At 46.8% G+C, this 22234-nt stretch overlaps 1 long non-coding RNA gene across 1 annotated transcript; it reads right to left on the minus strand.

Moving 5' to 3' along the window:
- Positions 1–2299: 2299 nt before the first annotated feature.
- LOC131403261 (uncharacterized) lies at positions 2300–21719 on the minus strand. The gene is made up of 4 exons (XR_009219346.1): positions 21673–21719; positions 14736–14853; positions 2907–3083; positions 2300–2360 (listed from the first exon to the last, which is right to left on the minus strand). It is a non-coding gene; the product is annotated as an uncharacterized LOC131403261 (long non-coding RNA).
- Between the last annotated feature and the right edge of the window lie 515 nt (positions 21720–22234).

Raw genomic sequence — 22234 nt, forward strand, 5'->3', positions numbered from 1 at the left:
TGCCAAGAAATTTGCCTTTACTTTTCCTGGAAGAATACATCCTTGACAATGGGCACCGACTATAATGAGTGAAATAAAACTCAAGAATCTGACTGCCTTCAGAAAGGTGACATCAGTAAGTACATTCATTTCCAGCAATTTCTCAGATATATCTGGTATTTATCTTTAAATTAATTTGCTCCAGGCAATTTTTTTCTTCTTTCCAATTTTTGGAGAGGAGTTTTGTAAAGTTATCAAGTTCTTTTTGTTCTTTCTGAAATCCCTGGGTCCTGGCTTCCTGACAAATAGCTAAATAAAGACCCCTTGTCAGGGTGCTTCAGCTCAATTAAAGAGTTAATGCAAAGATGTTTGCTCCACCAAGCGTTTGAGGACACTGCAAATTCTTGGTGTCATCAACCAACAAATAGCCTTTGGAAGAGAAGATGATGATGGGAAGGATTGTTCTTAATTTTTTTTTTTTTTTTGAGACATGATTGCATGTGGAGAAGTTTGGTCAAGGGATAAAGATAGAACAAGTGGGACTGTTTACCAAGGCTCCCATCTGAGGAGCAAGTCTCAATGTGTTTGGGATTCAGAGAATGCAGAAAAGGATGACTCTCAAGATCTAGGGGTCATCCAAAAGGACAAGGGTTTCTTTACACATTTGTAAGAGATTTTAATAACGAAGCAGTGGGAAAGCCCAGTCAACAGGCAATTAGGGGTTGAATGTTCTAGGCAGAAGGAAGAGTTCCATCCAGGGGCTTCTGCCAATTTTTATAACCGGGTCATCTGTCATTTCAACCATAAAAAAGAATTTGTTTCTGTGATGGCTCTAAAATTTCATCTTCTTTATGAATCCCCCAAATTTGTGCCAAAAGGTTCTCTTCAATTAACAGGATGGCCAGTGATCCTAGATCCTCTGGATTTCTTCCCTGTCTTTAGGCATCACATATGCCTATGTATCTTTTCTGATGGTAAATGGAAAATGCATACATACTCTGCAAGCACAGTAGTATGGTGAAATGATCAGATGGTAAGTAACAAAAAAGAACCTTGTTTTAAAAGTCATTTATTATATATAACTTTGTGCCATGGAACTTTCTAGAAACTTAGCATATATTTACTTATTTATTACTCACAACAACCCTGTGACTTAGGTATTACTATTCCCACTTTCCAGATGAGGAAATCTTTTGACACATCTAATAGAATTTTCAAATGTTCTCAAGGTCACAAGGCTAGTGACAGAGGCAGAATTTAAACACAGATGTGACCCATGGCAGAGTCTATGCTCTGTTCTGCCTCTCCTAGAGCCAGCGTCCATTACAAATTTCCAAGAATCCAGTAAAGCACATTTTCTGCATGCCAGTCAACATCAGTGCACAAAAAGTTGCCAGTCCTGATAATGTGTTGAAACCGTCATCTTTTACACATCGATATCCTTAGCCATGAGGTGGGCTGAAACAAGCCTTTTTTGATTGATATAATAAAGACAGTTTTGATCCAAAAGGGCAATTCAGGACATTTAATAAAAAAGCGGGATGGGAGTTGCATGCTCAGGGAGCTTTAGAAGTGCCCCCACGAGTCACTAGGAGCAACAGAGGAAGTCTTGTCAATCTTTAGCACTTAGACTCATCCCAGTTGTCTGCTGATCTTCCTTTGCTGGTTCTACTAAAACACAACAACGATACTTATTCCACTTCCTGTGGACACCATGGGCCAGTTTTCCCACAGGCTTACTCTCCCTGTGGAAACCTAGTGACTAAAGACACAGTCACAACATAGATTAGATCCCAGAGTTTGGAGGGATGTCCATCCTCTGACTGCAAACCCACACAAACCTGCTCATAAGTTCTGGAATCCTCCTTTGGCTCATGTTTCCACTTTTCTCTGCTGTCCATGAGAATGCTACCCACTTTCTAATGCCCGGGACAATGCATTGTTCAGAATGTCCCCTCCTGGACAACTGGCCCTTCTGACATGAAGGGAGATGACTTGTCCACAGGTATCCTTCCTCTTCAGTTCTCCTTCCTTTAGCATCAGTAATCTCTAATCTTCCAGCACATTCATGCTGCCCCAGTTTCTTCTATGAGAGAAAAATAAACACTGCTCTTATCAGTTAATTTTGCACTATCAAAGATTCAAATTTCCACATCCCTCCTCCACTTCCCATTCCCTCTCCAACGGGTAGTACTTGCATTTTCAAAGATAGTACTTGCATTTTCAAAGAGGGCAATGCTTGACACAAGGGAACAGTACATCATGGAGAAGTGGTGTCTAAGAAGGGGAATTCTTCCAGGCACCTTTCGGGTGATCCATTCCAGTCACAAACACCGCTATTCCTGCATGTAGAGGTGTGTGTCACCTAAGCCTCCTGTAGGCTGGGAGGATTTCAGACTTACTTGATTTTCAGAATAAGCAGTTGATGACTCTAGCTAAATCTACTAGAAATGAGGTTGACTGATCTAGATCTCAGCCCAAAGGCATATGCATGCTGGTCACTCCCTCCACCCAGCCCTTACTTCTGTGTCCTCCCTTTGTCTTTGCACAGACACACATCGAGAGTCCGCTGTGTGCTCCCACTGTACAAATGTTCTGAAGTCTAACCTGCATTTTCTGCCCTCAAAGAGTCAGCAATAAGCAGCAGCAAAAAGTGTCACAAGACAGTAAATGACTAAGGACAAAACAACAAGTGTGTATAATAAGAGGTGCCCTAGGATTGCAGACAGGGCTAGACCCCAAAGGACTAGCATAATAGGAAAGGCCTCTTATATGAGGTAGGATAGGAGTATGTCTTAGAGATTTGAATAAGTGGAAAAGAACGGGTAGGCAAGATATAGTATCCAAATACGGCCATCTCAGTTCTTCCATTCCTTTACCACATGCAGCTCCTCTCTTCAGAGGAGGAGCCCATTTTCCATCCCCACCTTGTGACTGGCTTTAACCAACAGAATGAGATGGGAATGACATTTTGAGACTTCCAGTGGCACAGGCCTTAAAAGGACTAGTAGCTTCCACTTCTTCCCTCTTGGACCCCAGCTGCCATGTTGTGGGGAAGTCCAGGCTGGGCTACTGAATGATGAGAGTCCATGTGAAGAGAGGCCCTGGAAGATGAGAAGCCATCTTGGTCATTCTACATGAATAAGCCCAACTGACACTCCATGGAGAAGAAGTACCCAGCAAGTCTTGCCCAAATTCCTGACTCATGGAATTGTGAAAAATAATGAACCGTTGTTGTTTTAAGCCACTAAGTTTTAGGGTGGTTAGTTAAACAGCAATAGATAACTGATTCAATGGGGATAAAGGGGAGTACACGAGCATTGAGATGCTTTCCACGTGAAAGGATGGCGTAAATAAAATGAGAACGCATGCACATGGTATTTGGGGAGCCCTAAATTAAGCAAACCTATCTGGCTAGAGCGGACATTTCAGATTAGCAACTAGAAGAATACAGATTCATAAACTGGGCCCAGAGAACTTTAATGTGGGAAGGAGATCTTCAAGACTATTCATCAATGCCCTCTGTAGCAGATGCAGTCAGTGTCCTGTCCGGAGACCCTTGCCCTTATACTTCAGTGCGTACCAGCTCAATATCCAACCACCAGTACCTGCTTCTCATTGTCTGGGTGCTTTTTTTGGCCCCTGCAGCCCACTCTACCTATGCAACAGGCCAGAAGTGCTGGGGAAATAATGCCCATGAAGAGGAACCCTCAGCCAGTGACTAATGGGAACTGGGGTAGAAATACTCCAGCTCAGGTGGACTTACTCTAAGGCAGGTGTTCTACACAGTTCCCCAGAGTTTTCTCAGTAGAATCAAATCCCAGTTGCCCACAATGGTAACTTGCTTTATAATGCACTTTAATGGCCACCTCCCTTTCCCTGTCTCTCAACCCCACTCTTTTACTGGCGTTTCCTGAGATCACCTCCCAATAAACTGCTTGCTTTTGGGGAAACCCAAACTAAGATACTCTCATTTTACAGTTAAGAAAAATAAAACCAAGATGCAGATTTGGGGTGAGTGCTGTAACAAAGTGAACAAAAATACGCAGTTTTTCAAACACAATAGAAATTTATTTCTCCCCATTAAGAGAGGGTGAGAGGGTAGACTCTGCTCCAGGAAGTCATCTTGCAAACCCAGGTCATTGGAGGAGCTTTGTCATCCTCAATTTGTGGCCTCCATTAGCATCATTCCCAGACAGCAAGAAAGAACAGGAAGGTGCAAGGATGAGATGACAATTACACCCACCATTTCTGCTTGCAATCCATTGGTGAGAACTTAGTCACATGGGCTAAATGTAGCTGCAAGGGAGGCTGGGAAATGTAGTCCAGCTGGGCAGCCATGTGCCCAGCAAAAAGAGAATAAATTGGTGAGAAGTAGCATACAGGAGTCTCTGACACAGGAAGATTAGGTGATTGCCCAAGAGCTTGCAGCTAGTTAGTGGGCAACTAGAACTATAAGCCTTCTGCCTACCATTTTTTTTCTTTCTACCCCCACTGTGGCAAGTCTCAAATGTCACGCTTAAGAGTCTGATATTCTGGGGCCAGCCCGGTGGCAGAGTTGTTAAGTTCATGTGCTCCGCTTCAGCAGCCAGGGATTCACAGGCCCGGATCCCGGGTACAGACCTAGGCACCACTTATTGAGCCATGCTTTGGCAGGCGTCCCACATATAAAATGGAGGAAGATGGGCAGAGATGTTAGCTCAAGGCCAATCTTCCTCAGCAAAAAAAGGGGAGGATTGGCAACAGATGTTAGCTCAAGGCTAATCTTCCTCACCAAAAAAAAAAAAAAAAGCATCTGATAGTCTGCAGGATTCATCTCCCCTTATAAGAGAGCCAGCAAAGCAGAATAAGCCCTTGGAAACCCTCTCAAGTTCAGTCTACACGAGGGTGCTAGATTGGACTTTCTGGCCAAAGCAAATGGCATAGTCACTACTGCCCATGATCTTCCCCTTTAAGCAGAGCCAACCAGCCTCACTTGTAGCCCATGTTGCCCCTTGGTGAGTATTTTTTAAAACATAATAATGGCCCTCCTCCTCAAGGAACTTTACTGCCATACACCAGAACAGTGTCTTAAAAACCATACAAATCTACAATAACAGCAATGTGAAGGGTGCCCCTGGAGTCAGGTGAAGCTCGATCTGTCAGTACTAATCACAACTCCTGGCCAGGGGAGGGAGAGACAAGAACCATCAGACTGGCTGACATCCATGATGATCAGAGACATTTTACAGTCATCGTTGAAGAATCTGGACTTACTCTGTGGCTTGCAATTATCCACAGGCTAATAAGTGCTGAAGCTCTTTTTTTTTTTTTTTTTGAACCCCATATCAGGAATGGAGATGCTCACCTGGCATCAGCACCCAGCAAAGCTTATTTAAATATTGAAGTAGAGGAAAATGAGAGCAGACAGGTTTATCTAAGTGAATCCTGCTTATCTCTTATATGCTGACCCATATTTTTCAAATTCAGTTTTTGACTAGATTTGGGTTTAAGCTGGTCATATATGTAGAACTTGTCTTTTTTTTTTTGAAGAGCAATGGAAGCAAATGAATTGAAAGAATTTCTTCATTGGAAAAATTTGTTTAGTAGCTCTGCCCTGTTTTCCTCTCTCAAATTAAAAAAATAAAATCCTTTAACCTCGATAGAGATAGCACTGAGTTTTTAAATCATTATTCTGCCCCTTGGCCATTCTTCAACTTTTCCCAAGATAGAAGGTATATTTCTTTCATAATTAGGTTGGAAATAACCAGGGTATGTGTTGCTTAAGTTATTGAACATCACCTTTGTAGAGATTTGAACTCTACAAAGTAAGGTGGTACTCTAGATTTTTTCCCCAACAATTTTCTGTTATGCACAGCAAACCTCCCTCCAAACGCAGACCTCAGTCTCATTTAAGAGACCATGTTGAAAATATGTGTCTAATCACCAAGAGGCCCACCATTTATCAGGATAATCTTTCCAAACTCATCAACTTTAATGGTATCCAGACGGCTTTTCTGGAGAGGGCTCATCAGTAAAAAAAAAATCTCAAAATTTCAGTGTTCTGTGGCTTTACTTACATAGTCAAAAACATAATCAGAGTTCCCTGCCTTCTTGCTTAATAGTCATTTTCTGCCCATATACTACCTTGAAAAATAGTCAAACAAATGTAAAGAAGATAAATATCAAGCATAAAAGAACCACAGCCCAAGGAGATGGGTTGTGTGCATAAAAATGAGTAACATCAGAGCTGCAGATTAAGAAATGGAATATGTTGGTGTTTAAAATTAGAATGGTTCCCAAAAGAATTGATAATGTTCCATTTAAGAAAAGAAATGTTTCCAAATCAGCCCACTGAATAGAGAAGTCTGAATCAAAGTCAGAAATTAATAAAAAAGATGCAGACAGAGACCCCCCATCATAAAGAACAGAGACGATTTGTGTGCTTATAAAAGCCTGCAAGGCCCGGCGGTGTCCATAGTTCTAAGGGAAAAAAATATAATGAAATGCAAGAAGAAAATGTTAAAAACAGAAATGAATGTACCTGGTAGAAAAGCTATTGTCCTATTCTTGTGACACAATGACTTGTTTTCTGGAAAAGTAATTCTTCAATTGAGCCCAGGCAAGCACTGCATTCAGTGTAAAGTCGTATATTTAGACCTGAAGTCTGAAGGGTGTGCCTGTATTTAAAGCTCACTGCTACCCCAGGCTCATTAGAGTACAAGGACAAGGCTCTATCATATTACTGCTTCGACACTATTCAGAACTATGGGGTAGTTTACAGTGGCTTCAAGTACTTAGATTGTCAGCAGCGTAGGAAATAGAAAGTAGAATATTGAATAGGTGAGGTGTATACATCAGACATGAAGGAATGTATAGACAAAGATAAGAATCCTAGTGGAACAACCTACTATAGTGAAGTCCTGGCAGAACAATTCCAGGGTAAAAACAGACTTCTAGTAAATAGAGCTGCATTGCACAGGTTGCAAAAATTAGAGCAATCTGAGTCTCATTCAAGATCAAATGGTTCCTTTCTAGACTTTATATGAGGAACAGGGCTCTGCTATGGGTGGCGGAAAGATAAAGGAAGATAATCAGAGCCATGAAATCTTTAGTGCAGAGACAGGGACAGCAAAGGAAAAGTGTCTAAATTCAAGTCTGTTTTGACAACAGGATAGCATCCTTCTGCAAGTGCTTCCTTGCAAATTCGGGCCAACCCAAGGTTTAGGCTGACATACCTGTGCTTTGTGGGAAGCTGCCAGGAGGCTGGGGGGCACTGGCTGGTGGGGGAAGGTAGGAAGGAGGAAGTGTGGTCAGGAGAAGGAATGGGGAGAAGTCGCTTAAGGACTATATCCAGCCAAAATAATCCACCCCTGTTTTCTGGTGAGAATTTGTTTTTTATGTATTCATTTTTGGAATAAATAATATCTGCGTGTAGGGAGAACAGCGAAAGGGACAGAAGCAATACAGCAAAGAGCTGGTCTCCCTCTCACCTACCTACCCGGTTCCCCTTCCAGTAGCAATCACCAAGACCCTTCCTTACCTTGTAAATATTTCCATTACACAAGTCCAGTCACTCAATTTCAATCCGTGATATCAAAGAAAAAAAGCTCCCCACCCCATCCAGTCGCTCCCCAACACCCACGTCTTTCCCTCCCCTTCAGGTTGTTCTTCGCTCAGTCCCCCTCTCCAGCAAGTCTGTTCATCTCACGGTCTTTAATAGACGACCTGCCGACACTGTGATGACCCAGGCGTTTTTATTTTTTTTTTAAAGGGCAGGGTTATTACTTAATGATAATGACTTATTTTCACATTGTCGACTGCTGATGTTTAAAAGATAAGAAGACATTTGTCTGGGCGGACGCCTGAGGCCCTCGGACACCGGGAGACCCTGCCAAAACGTTTCCAAACTGAATAGTCACTGGGCTGCCAGATAATTCAGAAACTATTTGTATGAGGTGTTTATCAAATTATTAACCGCACAGATGTTGTTTGGCTGAAGAGCAGCTGAATCCCCTCTCTGGCAGCCACCGAGACAAAGGTCTCCGGGAATAATTGGAGATGTGCATGGAATATTAAATTAATTTACTGCTCTTAATTCTTATGCAAATTCTGACCTCCGGTGGCGCCTATCAATTACTCCGCTCGCAGAGAAAGCGAAGGCGACAGTTTCTTTTCTTCTCTTTGCTTTTTTTTTTTTAACGACTCAAAAAAGGAAATATTTGCAATAAGCAGGCGGTAGGAGCATCACGTAACTGGAATTATTTAATTGAATCGCCAAGTTTTCGGGGACGTCCGTAGAGGATAAAACCCCAGGACGCAGGGGAGAGGGCGGGAGGGGTGCGGAGGGCGGAGGAATTTGTTGGTTTGACTGCACACCTGTGGGCAGCGGGAAAACACAGCCAAGACCAGGGCCCCGTGCTGGCAAATGAAACGCTGGCCTGCAGGCGGCCGTGGGCCTTAGCGATGCTGCGAGGTCGGCGTTAGCGCCCGGCCGCGCCGCCGCCACCGACTCCCTGTAAGCGCTCCACGCTTCCGCACCCCCGGGTCAGGCTTGGACGCACCACTGCGCTGCTTGCCTCCCCCGCTGCCTGCAAGGTCTCCATCTGAGCTCTGGCTGCCTTTCATTTATCTTTTAAGGGTGTTAACCCGACTTTACAACGCCCGACCGGAAAAAAAATAAAGATTTTATTCTTTGTTTGAAAAACCAAAGCACAACGCTGCGCACCCATGTTCAAGTCCCACCGATAGCCCGGGTGGGCCGAAACGCGATGTGTCTCCCGCGTGGAGAAGTGACACCCACTCTTTTCTCTGAATTGAGCAAACGCCCGGCTTTGCGCTTGTGGCTTAAACTCCGTGCGGTTTCTGCGCCCCGGTGGTGGGTAAACTAGGGTCTCTGAGTCTTTCATCATCTTTTTAATAAGGAAAACCAAATCGGGCGCTTAATGTCGTCAGCCCCGGCTCGACCTCGCCGGGACCTCGGCAGCCCGATGCTGTCGCCAGCGGCCCCCGGCGCAGTCACAACGTGCCGCCTTTCAGCTCCTCGCGGCCCCCACAAAAGCCAGACAACAATATCAATTAATCATGCAGCCGGCAAACAAGATTTATCCCGCGACAAACAGCCCCACCGAGAGCCGCTGAATTGGCGTGATTAGCATGTGAAAAGGCGAGCAAAACTCCGCGCTTCAACAGCTAAAGAGCGATTTGATGGGGCTGGGATGGGGAAATTACTTGATTAGCGTCCGTCGGAGGAGAGCACGGTTACAGCCCCTCGGCCCGGAATCCGACGGGGGAACAAAACTCGCTGGTAAATGCGGCGACATGGAGGGAGAGCGGGCCAGGGAGGGTAGCGCGGGGCCGCACTGCGGAGACGTGACCCCGGTGGAGGCGGGAATAGAGAGCCAAGGGGATGACCTGCTGGCCACGGCCAAAGCCCGAGGCCGCAGCCCACAGGAGCCGCGACAACTGGTTCTCACTGCTCTCACCTGGGGCTCCCAGGCCGGGACAGGGCGGACACAAGACTCCCCCACCCAGTGCTGGAGGTCGGACTTGAAGCGCTGCCCGGCTCTGGTCCGAAAGAGAGAGGGAGGCGTGTGTGGTGGAAGAGGCCCACCCACGCCGGCCCTGGAGTCCCCTGCGGCCCAGCCTCTGCCAGCTCTGGGGCTCCAATGTCAGTCGCGATGCCCGCGGTGCAGCCGTTCCACGTCTGCGCGTCTGCAGTTCCACTCGCGCGGACAGAGAAGATTGAAGCCGGGCAAGACGTGTGTTCCGGCTCCTCCGAATTTAATCACCCTGTTCTGACTCCTCGAAAACTTGTCGTGTTTGGGCTTGGCGTTTGACCAAAAAATGGTTCCGTGGCTGCACCCGTGGGGAGGACTTGGGGAATTGGGAGGGAGCGCCCTGAGCTGGGGGGGGCGGGGGCGGGCTGGAGGCTCGCAGAGGCACTCGGGGCAGGAGCAGTGTGCCGCTCGGGGTGCGGGCGCGAGAGCCTTAGGGTAGGGACCTGGATGGAGCAGGCCCTGGGGCTCTCCCTGGGCTTGGGTGGGCAACCCCGGCCTGCCTCGGATCAGGATACACAGGGCCAGAGCTGGCGGCTTGCGAGGCTGCTCTTCCCGGCCTCCTCCCAGACTCGGAGGGCCGCTCTGAAGGCCCGCCGCCCAACCCGGCCCAGGGTTTGGTTTGGGTATACTCGGGCCTCGTAGATGGCGCTGTTACTTGGGGGAGAGAAGAATGGGCAAAACGCTAAGGGACAGCGTGGCTCAGGGTCCGCAGGGCAAGGCCAAATGGAGGGTGCAGGCACGCTCAGGCCTCCATCACCCCATCTTGGGCAGAGGCCCACGCCTTCCCCGCAAACCCCCCCCACCCCCGACACTGCTCCTGAGCTAAAGTCTGCGCCGACCCCAGAGAGAGAAATTTAGTTGCCCACTCGGCCCGCCTGTAACCTCCCCTCTGGGCGCCTCCCCACACCCCCCTGCTCCCTGGCTCCTCCCAGTGCGGGGGAAGGGGAAAGGCTCCCACCCTGTCCCCAAAGGCTCAGATGAACTCCCTCCGGGTCTCAGGACCCACTAAAAGGGTCCTTCCAGTTCACGCTTCAAATCGAGTGCACAGGTGAGTCTCCGGTAGGCGGACCTCAATTTACCTGGGGGAGAGAATCTAATTCGGCCTTCGTGAAGTACGTTAACACAAATGTAATAAAGACTTCAACAGACAGGTTCGCCAAGGCCCCGCTCGTCTTCAGTTACCCTGCTCCTTGGCACAAATGAACCAAGCACCAAGGAGTCAAATCTTCTTTTATATCAAAGGGGGGGGGAGTGGATCGTCCCCATCGAGCTGAACAATTGCCACCCAGTTGAACAGGGTGTCAATTAACAAACCGCTGCTCGTGGCCGACTTCAAAAAGGTTAATACTTTCTGAAACCTCTCTGGTGGCGAGTGTGCAGCGAACAGGAGTTCGCCCCTCTCCTCCCTTTCTCCTTCGCCCTCTCCCTCTGGACTCCGCGCTGAAGCCGCAATGAGGCTCCCTCCTCTTCCTGTCCCCAGTCAGACTCCGCGAGCCACGGCCCGGGCTAGGCGCCCGTGCAGAGGTCAGAGAGGGGCGCCGCGGCCGCAGGCCTGCAGGGCGCACCGGTAAGCAGGGCGCGGCAGCAGCGGAACGCTCTAGCTGGGAACCCAAGACCCGCCAACTTGGAGAGCGCACACGCCGGCCGCAGAGCCCCAGACCCGCGGCAGTCTCCAAACGCGCAAGCCCCGCAGGCAGCGCGGCGGGACACACGGAAATCTGCGCCTTGCACACCCGCCCATCTTTCTCCGTGGGACACTAACGCGCCGTGTGGCCGGAAGCGCTTTCTCCCGGTGGCTGGGGCTGTGCATTTTAATTCCCAAGCCCAGTGGTTGAGTCATCTCTAAATTGGCGAGCGAAGGGGGCGGTGGCAGGAAACCGGGTAGCTGAATGCCTTTGCCTGCGGGGTGGCAGAGCCCTTCCCACCAATAGCGACGGCTCAGGGCTGGCTTTGTAGTTATTTTTACAGGTTCTGCCCGGTGCCCAACATATTGCCCTGAAAAGCAAGAGGCTGCTGCAATTTATTCCAATGGGCGGGTTTTAAGAAGCTGGCAATTTGAACCGGCTGGGTGTTATTTAGTGCAACATGAAATCAAATGATCCTATTTCTCAAATAACAGTGTCTGTGAGGAGACGTGAATCCTCTGAAAGGGTAATTGTCTGCTGATGGTGTTTTCTATTATACCCGATCTTGGCCTAAATGATGCGCGGCAGCAGGGCTGAGAGCGAGGGGTGAGATCAGTGCGCGAACTCGCGCTCTGGAGGCAGGAAAAGGCAGCCCCGCTCGCGTCTTGGCAAGTCGAATGAACAATGCCACCCAAAGCGCCACCAATTTGACGTCATTTTGCAAGTGTCTGACATCATTAGACATGAGTGATCTTGTGCATAAGAGAATAAAACTAACTCTCCTTTCGAAACGTTGGGAATCGTTAGAGATTGGAGACTGCCATCACCCTCACTGTATCCTGGCGTCGTTCAGTCAGACAACAGATCGACGATAATCTGGAAAATAAAACCTACCTGGGCTCCCCTCTTGCCCCCATGTTAATATTGAGAATGCCAAGTCCTTCTGTCCAAGGACACACTTCTGTCTAGGATCTTTCCAGTCCTGTTTCTGGAACCCAAATTCAATTTCTGGGAAAGATATTGTATCCACGAGGCGCCTATTAGTTACGCGGCATGTGGCACCTTTTGGAGGAAAAAGTTGGCCCTGAGCTTTTAAATTGTCCTCCGTGGGCCCAGCCACTGTTTTGGGTGGAAACCAGATATAGGAGTTCAGCTTGTGTCTGAGAGAAGCACCGACGAGGAGCAAATTTAAGAAATGAGCTTAAGAACAGGGACAAAAGTGGCAGGCCGCGACCTGCGCGTCTGGCCTCGGGGCGTGTCGGTACCCGCGGTTCGAGCGCCAGCGCGCACACTACTGATATCTGGGGCTACCTGTCTGCAGAATTATTCCCGGTTGCAGAGATGGTCGCAGGCAACAGCCTTGCCCATAAACCCTTTTTACTTATTACTCAGGCACCTTGAGGGGAGTGACCTCCTCTTCACACTAGCCTTCCGGCCTGGACAGAAGCGGGTTCGGCCATTCCGGAGAAAGTCACCTCCAGGACCACACCCAGACCAAGGACAAGACAAGGCTCTGAGCATTTCCTCCATCCCCACCACCCCTGCCCTTCAAACTTTTTTCCTAAGGGGGATTTTGTATGTTCCGAATATCCTGGAATTGTAGGCACAGCCTACACCTTCCGCTAACTTGCAGCATTTCAGGCTGATCCTCCAAGAACGAATTAGTAGCTTGTTTCTGCTCTGGCTTGGCAAGTTTATTTTTATATTCTCTTTGGATATTTTGAGATTATATATGTATTTTTTCCCATACTGTGATCTCTGTTTACAAGTCCATTTGGTTGTTCATGATCTTTCCCCCTTCCTTGGCGCTACTTCCCAATATCTAGAGAAGCCGAGGAAGAAATGGTAATTCCCGCATATCCGAGGAACCCGGCCTAGGATCTTCTATCCCTTTCTCAGAGGGAGGTTCAGCCACCGCACCTAGAGCCCAGGCACCGGACACCAGGCACGCCGTTCCTGGAGCTCTCTCGGACCTCTCTAGCTTAAGGAAAGCGGGTAGCCTGGGTTCAGTTCGCGGCGTCCCCCCCAGGATGTCATTGCTCGGCTGAGCAGCTGTTCTCCTGCCAGGCCCGGGGCACCGCTGGACACCGGGCCTCCGGAGCCCGGGTGTGGCCCTCTCATTGTCACCCTCCCGCTCTGCATCTGAACAGCCCGGGCTGCAGTTTCCTAGGGTCTTCCGGGGACATCCTCGCCTCTCCTTGCTGAAAGTTAAGCCCTTCGATGCGATCATGAAGTAAGAGGTGACCCTCCCTCTGGCCCGCGAGTGGCCTCTCAGGGACCCCTCCGAGGCTGCCGCCCCCCGCGCAGACCGGGAGCTCTGCTTTTCTGCGTTGCAGCAAAAGCATCCACCTGCCTCTTTGGGACAGAACTGCGCCAAGGCGGCGGGGTACAGTGTGAGGGCAGCCGGCCCCTTTACCCACGAGGACCAGTGCGGGGCGCCACCTCCAAACCCGCACTCACACCTCTCCCAGAGGAAGGGGTGGACACGCCGGAGCCTGTCCTCGGCCCCTTAAGGAAAAGAGAGTGACAGCAAGGAGTCCCCCTAGTAACCCCAAAGGGGCTTAGATCGGCTCCCCGCGCCTCCTCCCCCATCAATCAAGCTGGGCACCCCGGAGACTCTGCGCCTCGAGTGTCGTTAGCGTCTCTCCGCCGTCCCGAGGCTCCAGGCTCTTGCGAGGCTTCATACTCCCTCCCCCCGCCGGGCGTGCCTGCCCCTGGGTTGGCATGGACCCCCCCCCCCCCGGACACGGGACAGGGCTGGGGTCCGTGGGCTGGGGAAGAGAAGGGGCTTGGGGTGGCTCGACCCGGCCGCCACATCCCCGCCTGCAGGGAAACCCTCTCCAAGTGCAGGCGCGAGGGGTTGGGGGCTGGGAGGAGACCCAGCGGGGCCAGGGCTCCCCTCCTCCCAGGGGTCTCGGGTCCCTGGAACTCTCTAAGCCCCTGTGGCGCAGAGACAGAGGATTCAAGGGAGAGCTCTTCCTTCGCCCGGGGCTGTTTCCCGGGCCCTACACCCCTTTGCAGGGGGAGGAGCCGGCCTCGCCCAGCTCTTCGGCTCAGACCCAAGCTGCCCGGTGCCCATACCTCCCCGCTCTGCTCTCCAAGCCACGCTTTCCTCCAACCCCCACCCCCGCCGCCCTGCCCTTCCGGGACCCACTGACCCTGGGGGCGCGGAGCGGCCGCCCGCGGAGCCTGGCCGGGCGCCGCGCGGAGGAGGAGCCCGCAGCCCAGACCCGCAGCGCGGCGCGGTCGGCCCTCGGCGAGGGAGCGCAGAGCTCCCTCCCCCACGCCCTATAATTTAATCACACGAGACGTTAAATCATCAGGCCGCTCATTAATCATCACGCGAGTTATTGGGACTGAACGAGCCGCCGCGTGTTTTGACAGCCCAGACCCGTTGGCGGGGTCGGGGTGTGTCTGGTTTGGGGGTTGAAGAGGGTGTCGAACCACTCTTGGGAAACACTGCGAGCCCCGAGCGGGCTGAGGGGGTCTCTTGCCTGGGAAAAAGATTCGCCAAAGTGCAGGCTGGGCGTCTGAGTTTGGTCGAGGGTTTGTCAAAATCCCAAACGCATCCCTCCCGGGACCCTCTCCTTACTATTTGGATTTTGATCACGACGCTTAAGACAGCCTGCGGCGTATCCGTCAACAGCATCTTAATTTGCAGTTTTTCCGGAGGGCGAATTTGACCCGAACTTGTGCATCTTCATTACCTACTGCGGACGGTGTGAAATTAATGCGTTTGAAATACAGATGAAATCATATCACTGAAGTCATTTCAAAGGACAACTTTTCCCCCAACTCAAATGGGCTGTGTGGTCTTTTCCATACTATAGATACGAAGAAAGGAAAATAAAGGATTTTTTTTTCAATTAAATCCTTAATTTGAGGTTTTCTTTTTTAAAATAATACGTGTGTTTCACTTTAAAGTCGTTAGAAACTGGTTTTATTTTCTAGTTTTTTTCCTTTTCCTATTTCTATTAGATGGATTTTTCAAATGAATAAACAAATTAAATGAAAATTCATATGATTTGATTCCATACAATGGAAGAAGCAAGTGAAGTGCTGTAAAGAGTTGTCTTAGTGGCACAAGGAGGGTAATTAGTTCTCAGCATTTAGGATCTAACTCACCAGCAGAACAATGAACAAAAGAAAGAATATCTCCCCTCTGGTGGGGGTGGTGTAGATAGGAATCTGTTAACCAACTGTATTTTTTGTAAATATCCAGTATGAAATTAGTATCTGGAAGAAATGTAACTCCCAGATTAAGTCCTTTCCCTCTTTAGCATAAGCCAAGGCTAGTGTGTAGCAAGAGAAGGCCAGTTCCTGTTCTGGTAGGAAATGGCTGTGAATTTAGTTAAGCTGGCAAGTAGATTAAATCAAATTATTTCCCTTTTAAAAATATAACATAAAAACGAATGTCAACTCAAGACATGTTCAAATGCAGCTAAATTGCATTTTACCTTTTTGACTAGAAAGTGTGATCAATCTAGTAAGCAAATAAGTACATAAATCTTGACCCTGTGTTTATGTTTTATCACAGAATATGATCGATATTATTAAATGTGTCCAAGACCATTCTTGAGATATTTTCTCCCCTATTTATCTGTTGTCTGCATTTTTCTACCCTACTCACTAACACACAAAGAGATAGGTATCAAAAACTCAACATACACAAACACTGCTAGGTGAAATTCATAAATCCTACAGAAGCTAGTGAAGGGGGGAAAAAGCCATAATATGAGGTGAATTTTTTTTTTTAAATAAACCAATGGAAAAAAATATCTTGGCTAGCTTTATCTGTGCCTAAGTATGTTCTGCAGTTGCAGGGACATTTGTTGACCAGACTGAGAGATGACTTTCTATCCTAGCAGCTCTTTCTAGTTAAAGTGGCCATTGGTAACTGCCTGCTAAAAATCCTATGTGAAGACTCTGTTTTAAAACTGGATATTTTCAGGCAGGCCCGTGGCTTAGTGGTTAAGTGCACGCGCTCCGCTACTGGCGGCCCGGGGTTCGGATCCTGGGCGCGCACCAAGGCACCGCTTGTCCAGCCATGCTGAGGCGGCGCCCCACATACAGCAACTAGAAGGATGTGCAACTATGGCATACAACTATCTGCTGGGGCTTTGGGGGGAAAAAGGAGGAGGAGGATTGGCAATAGATGTTAGCTCAGAGCCAGTCTTCCTCAGCAAAATGAGGAGGATTAGCACGGATGTTAGCTCAGGGCTGATCATCCTCACACGCGCGCGCACGCACACACACACACACACACACAAAAACTGGATACTTTCGACATAACCTGCTCTATCCAGACAGCATGAATTGGTGAACTGGGCAGTTGTCTACTTCTCAAATGTAGAATGAGGATCAAGACCACATGAGATGCTTGTGAAAAAAATTAAACACACAATGTTTTGTTGAATGGAGCCACCAAAAATGAGAAAAATTAATTCCTTCCGTTCATTTGCTATTTTTCATCATGATACTGCTTTTGCAGACATCATGCATTTGACTCTCATGGGAACACCAGAGGTCTGATTCCAGGAGATTTTAACCTCTCTCGCTCTGCTTGGGGAAGTTACACAACTTGTTCACGACAGAGCAAAAGTGAGAACCCACATTTTCTGACTCCCAGTCCAGTGCTCTTTCCAAACATCTGTTTAAGATAGCTAACACACACACTTTGAATTTTTCTCTTTTGAAAGCCCTCCCTCCATCACTCAGTAAAGCTAAGTGCTAGAATATTCTGCTAGAATATTCTGAACCTCTTTCAGAGTGTAACAAATATGGAAAGTACTCTTGACTGGGGCTCAGCTCAGACCCTAGTTTTAGCTCTGACCACGGACCAGTTACTCTGTAACTTGAGTTGGGTTCCCCCAGAAGCTGACATTGAGACAAAGATTCAAGGGCAAGTAAATTTTTCAGCGGTTGCTCTCAAGAAGCAACATAGAGGGAGCAGGGAAGAGAAACAAGGAAGGGAAGAGCAATAAACTGAGTTATCAGGCAAGTTACCATTGTTTGCAGCTGCAGCTTAATCCTGCCAGAGGAGCTCTGAGAGGCAAGGGAATTGTAGTACCCAACTCTTGTCAGTCATTGCTTGGCTGTTAATTTCCCGTGGCTGGAGACCTGTCCCACAAGAGGCAGCAGAGGGCCGGCCCGTGGCTTAGTGGTTGAGTGCGCACACGCTGCTGCTGGCGGCCCGGGTTCAGATCCCGGGTGCGCACCCACGCACTGCTTGTCTGGCCACGCTGAGGCCACGTCCCACATACAGCAACTAGAAGGATGTGCAGCTATGACATACAACTATCTACTGGGGCTTTGGGGGAAAAAAATAAAATAAATAAATAAATAAAAATTAAAAAAAAAAAAAAAAGAGGCAGCAGACTCTGGCCATCAGTGAAAGCCCTGAGGCAGAGTTGCAGGTGCTGGCAGTTGGATGGTGAGCCAGTGAGCATGGAAGTAGCGAGAGCCATTATATTTTCAAAAAATGTCCACAACTAAATTTCCCAGCCCATACGTTCTACAGTGTGGCTTGCCACTCTCCAATCAAGAGGTGGACTCTATTTCTCCACTCTCTTGAATCTGAGTGAGCCAATGACTGCTTTGACTAATAGAACACAGTGGAAGTGACACTGTACTGGCTCCAGGCATAGGCTCTAACTGGCCTAGCAGCCTCCATTTCCTGTTCCTTGGCATGCTGGCTCCCTCTCAGAACCCAACCACCTGCTGAGAGAACTGCCAACCAGCAGAGAGGGATCAGGTGGGCATGCTGGCCAACAGCCCCAGCTGAACTCCAAAGCCGATGGCCAGCATCAACCACCAGCCACGGAAGTAAGCCATCTTGGACATCCAGCCTAATTGAGCCTTCCGAAGACATCTGACTGTAACAATATAAGAGACCCCGTCATGGTTAGTTTTATGTGTCAGCTTGGCTAGGCTATAGTACTCAGTTATTTAATCGAACACTAATCTAGATGTTGCTGGGAAAGTATTTTGTAGATGTAGGTAACATCTAAAGTCAGTTGACTTGAAGTAAGGAGATTATCCTCAATGAAGTGGGTGGGCCTCATCCAATCAATGAAGGCCTTTAAGAGCAAAAACTGAGGTTTCCTGGAGAAGAAGAAATTCTGCCTCAAGATTGCTGCATCAACTCCTGCTGAAGTTTCCAGCCAATTTTTTTAAAAAAAGAAAGATGGAAAGAAAAAAACCCATATATATATAATATATTTGTGTCTATATGTAGTTCTATTTCTCGGGAGAACCCTGACTGATACAGACCCAAAGCAAGAACCACCCAGCCGTGCCCAGTCAACCCATAGAACGACAAAAGGTAATAAAAATCATTTATTGTGCAACAACAGATAACCAGAACAGAATACAACATTGATATATCCTGCTTTTCAGGGCCTCAGGTTCATCATCTCTACAGTGAATATCTTTTCTAGATTTACCTTTTAGGTCTTTTTCAACTTTCTTGTACTCAGAATCCCAAGACTCATTAATGAAATGGAATATTTTGCTGTCATTAAATTGATAATACATGTTTTACTAATACTGAAACAAGCAAAATATGAAATAATTAATAAAAAATGAAATAAGATAATATGGACCAATTACTAAACTATAAAAATTGGAGGACTTGGAGAGGTTATAGAGTTAATTAAATAGTTGGTAGGTTAAGGTGAAAGAGGCTTTATATCTGCTTTCTCTATAAGGTTGCTTAAATAAACCTTAAAATATTTCTGTGGTTTTATTATGAGGGAGATTTTATCTGACGCTTTTATAAAACACAATGACGCTGACCTTGTCTACAGGCTTTCCACAGAACAAGAGGTAATCATTTTCTTCAATGACGTAGCCAAAATATTCTGGAGATGTAGTTGACTATCTTATTGGAAATGACATGATGTCCAATTATTCTCCTACTCTTGGAATGCCCAGGTACATTCTCTGAGATTTGAGAGGTCATGGGTAATCTTGTATTTCTGTTTCACGCCCATAGCAGATAATATTTTCTCTTTTTGTCTTTTTTTTTTTTTGAGGAAGATTGGCCCTGCACTAACATCTGTTGCCAATCTTCCTCTTTTTCTTTCTTTCTTTTTTTTTCTCCCTAAAGCCCCAGTACATAGTTGTATATCATAGTTGTAGAGTTGTAGCTCTTCTATGTGGGACCTGTCTCAGCACGGCTTGATGAGTGGTGAGTAGGCCCGTGCCCAGGATCTGAACCGGCAAACCCCAGGCTGCTGAAGCTGAATGCGTGAACTTAACTGCTACCACCCAGCAGGCCCCTCTTTTTGTCCTTTTATTACCCAAAGATAATGATGTCATAATTTCCAACATGTCCATTGGAAATATACTCATAAAGAGAAATTCAGCTTTGAAATAGTCAAGGAAGCTTAAGAAAGGTAAGCGATTTAGAGAATGTTGGAGAAGGAATCTCACGGGGTGTTGAAAATGGAGACATGATAGAGAACTTTGCCTTCACGCTCTAGGATATCTTAGTTTCTCTATACACCTTTCAATATCCAGTTGGGCTGAGGCTCTTTCTTCATTTCATATCGTCAGTTATAGACCACTGAATTATTTCATCTCCTCTACTTTTTACTTAAAATTCATTCCATTGATTTACAGTTCCTGCTCAGTGATGTAGGGAGCTGGAAAGACTGTTGTTCCCAATCTTGCAACAATAAAAGCCAGAAAATCAGCAAGTACTCTACAGTAGTTCCTCCTTATCCATGGTTTCAGTTACCCTCAGTCAACCTCAGTCTGAAAATATTAAATGGAAGATTCCAGAAATAAACAATTCATAAATTTTAAATTTCCCACCATACTGAGTAGCGTGATGAAGCCTCATGTTGTCCTGCTCTGTCCTGCTCTGGACGTGACTCATCCTCTTGTCCAGAGTATCCATACCATATATGCTACCCACCAGTTAGTCATTTGTTAGCTCTCAGGGTTATCAGATCGACTGTTGCAGTACTGCAGTGCTTGTGTTCACGCAACCCTTATTTTACTTACTAATGGCCCCAAAGCGCAAGACTAGTGATGCTGGCAATTTGAATATGCCAAAAAGAAGCTGTCAAGTGCTTCCTTTAAGTGAAAAGGTGAGAGTTCTCAACTTAGTAAGGAAAGAAAAAAAGTCATATGCTGAGGTTGCTAAGATCTACGGTAACTTTTATTACAATATATTGTTATAATTTTTCTATTTTATTATTAGTTATCATTAATCTCTTTCTGTGCCTAATTTATAAATTAAGCTTTATTATAGGTATGTATGTATAGGAAAAAACATAATATATATATAGGGTTTGGTACTATCCATGGTTTCAGGCATCCAATGGGGATCTTAGAACATGTCCCCCACAGATAAGGGGAGACAACTGTGTAATCAGCAAGTAAAAAAGTCATTTTCATGAACATATTGGAGTTGCTAATGTCACAAGGCAACAAACTGGCCCAAGACTTAGGCTCAGGGTTGCTCATGCCAATCTCATCCATCTTCCAGTTTCTGAGTGCGTCCACCTAGTTGTTCAACCCAAATCATGCAGGGGCAGTTGAACAGTTTCCTTTTGAGCAAGGTAGTAGATTACCATAGCACTGTAATAAATCTTAAAGTCAGTCTTCTCCAACTGTCTTGTTTTTTTAGAGTTGTTTTATCTATTCTAGGTCCTTTGCATTTCCATATGAATTTTAGAATTAGCTTGCCAATTTCTACAAAAAAGCCTGCTTGGATTCTGATTGGGATTCCATTGAATCTATAGATCCGTCTGGGAGAACCGACATCTTAACAATGTTGAGTTCCTGAGCCATATTTCTCTCCATTTATTTAGATCTTTAGTTTCCTTCAGCAATATTCACAGTTTTCAGTGTACAGAACTTTCACATCTTCTGTCAGATTTATCCCTAAGTATTTTATATTTTTTAATGCTATTATAAACAGAATTTTTAAAACTTTGATTTCCTATTGTTTGTTGCTGGTATAGAGAAATACAATCAATTTTTTATATTGATCTTTTATCCTACAACCTTAATAAGCTCACTTATTAGTTCTTAGCAAGGCGATAGAAACCAGAGGTCAGACACAGCCTGGTCTCCCTGCTCCCCTTTAGCCAGCTGAGAGGACATTTGTTATCTAGAGGACCATGAATTGGTTTCTATTTCTCCATCTGCTGTGGGACCTTGAACAAGAGAATCAAGCTCTCAGAGCCTCACGATCATAATGCTTACCTTGCCACACTATATCAGGACTGACGGGATCGGGTATTTTAAAGGCCTACCCAGGGCAAACACTCAGTACATGTCACTGCCCTTTGCCTTATATTCTAAGCTCCTTATGGAAACTTCTTTTGTGCCCCCAAATGCTAAACACCCTTTAGGCCCAGAGTAAGTGCTCAAAAAGGCCTTATTTGTTGAACTATCATGGAGTACTCAATTAAGGAGCCAAAGTCTATGTTCTTAGCTAACGTATATGCTGTTTCTAAAGATAGCAGATTCTGTCAGAGTCCATTTCTCCTTGGTCCAACCCTGGAAGTTACCTTCACGGTTTCTGTTCAGCCAAGGGCAGCCTGCTTCTCTCTGCCTGAGGATGTTCTGTGGTCCTAGGGTGCACTGGGAAGAGAGCATGGAAGATGAAAACCACTAGGGAGTTAAGACTCCAGGAGCAACTCTCCACTAATGAGTGATGGGACTACGTAGATAATAAAAACCCTACCTTCTCATCCCTCAATTCTGTTCTAGTCTACATCGGCCCTTCGAGGTCCCCGTTGAATTGAGCCACAGTTGCACACAGTGGTAACCTGCTGCTCAAGATGCCTTATATGTGCTTCCTCCCTTCCCTGTCTCTCATCCCCTCTTTCTCAACCACTTCCTGGGATCACCTCCTAAATAAACTAATTGTGCCCAGAAATCTTATCTTGAGGTCTGCCTTTGGGAATCAAACCAAGGCAGGTCAAAATGATCAAGCTAGTTAGTAGCAGATCTATAGGTAGAACCCAGGTCTTCTGACTCTAGACTATGTCCTTTAGTCTCACTGGATACGGGAGTAATACACGTGAAGCCATGATGACACGATGTTGAGTAGTATAAACCTGGACACTA

This window comes from Diceros bicornis, unplaced genomic scaffold (genome assembly GCF_020826845.1).
Source record: "Diceros bicornis minor isolate mBicDic1 unplaced genomic scaffold, mDicBic1.mat.cur scaffold_61_ctg1, whole genome shotgun sequence".
In the NCBI taxonomy this organism is placed as follows: domain Eukaryota; kingdom Metazoa; phylum Chordata; class Mammalia; order Perissodactyla; family Rhinocerotidae; genus Diceros; species Diceros bicornis.